The sequence below is a fragment of the Triticum dicoccoides genome, chromosome 2B (assembly GCF_002162155.2).
Source record: "Triticum dicoccoides isolate Atlit2015 ecotype Zavitan chromosome 2B, WEW_v2.0, whole genome shotgun sequence".
Taxonomy (NCBI): domain Eukaryota; kingdom Viridiplantae; phylum Streptophyta; class Magnoliopsida; order Poales; family Poaceae; genus Triticum; species Triticum dicoccoides.
The window spans coordinates 13,653,934-13,654,784 of NC_041383.1; positions in this window are offsets into that span (position 1 = coordinate 13,653,934).

Sequence of the window (851 nt, forward strand, 5' to 3'; positions counted from 1 at the left end):
CATTTAAAATTTGTTAAACATGTGCAGAAAAATGTTTCTAATGAACACAAAAGGTGTAAACATGTATGAAAATAGTAGACATCAAAACATAAACACGTGAATATGTTAATCATGTATTTAAAAAATTTAGAAATCTATAAAAAAAATGTTCCTGTTGTAGAAAAGAAATACAAGGTGCATGTAAAATTTACATTGTGTATGAAAGAGTAGACATCAAAATATAAAATGAAAAATATTATTTATGTATTTAGCAAATGTTAAACATGTATAAAAAATGTTTCTAATATACACAAGAAATGTACAGTGTGTATTAAAATAATAACATCAAAGCATAAGTATTAAAGAGAATTATTTACGTTTTTAGAAGAATATTAAGTATGTATAAAAAATGTTCCTGATGTATACAAATAATGTAGGAGGTTTACGTAAAAACTAGACATCAAAAATACATATTTGGAGAATAGTTAATCATGTATTTCATTTTGTTAATTATGTGTATAAAAAATGTCTAGATGTATTCAAAAAATGGGCAATATGTATGAAAAAGAAAATAAACATCATAGCATATATTTGAAAAAACATCGTGTATTTAAAAACTGTTAAATGTGTATTAAAAATGTACTGGTGTGTAAAAAAATGTAGATTTGTGTTGAAAACACTCTGGACAAAACAGAGAAAGACACAAGAAAACAAAAAAACTGGTGGAAAAAAAAGAGAACAAGAAAACCAGAGAAACCGAGAAAGAAACACAAACAAAGTATAACAAAGGGGAAAACCCAAAGAAAACAGGTACCAAAAAAAATAGAAGATAAAACTAACAGAAAGGAAAAAGGAAAACAAGTAGCAAATAT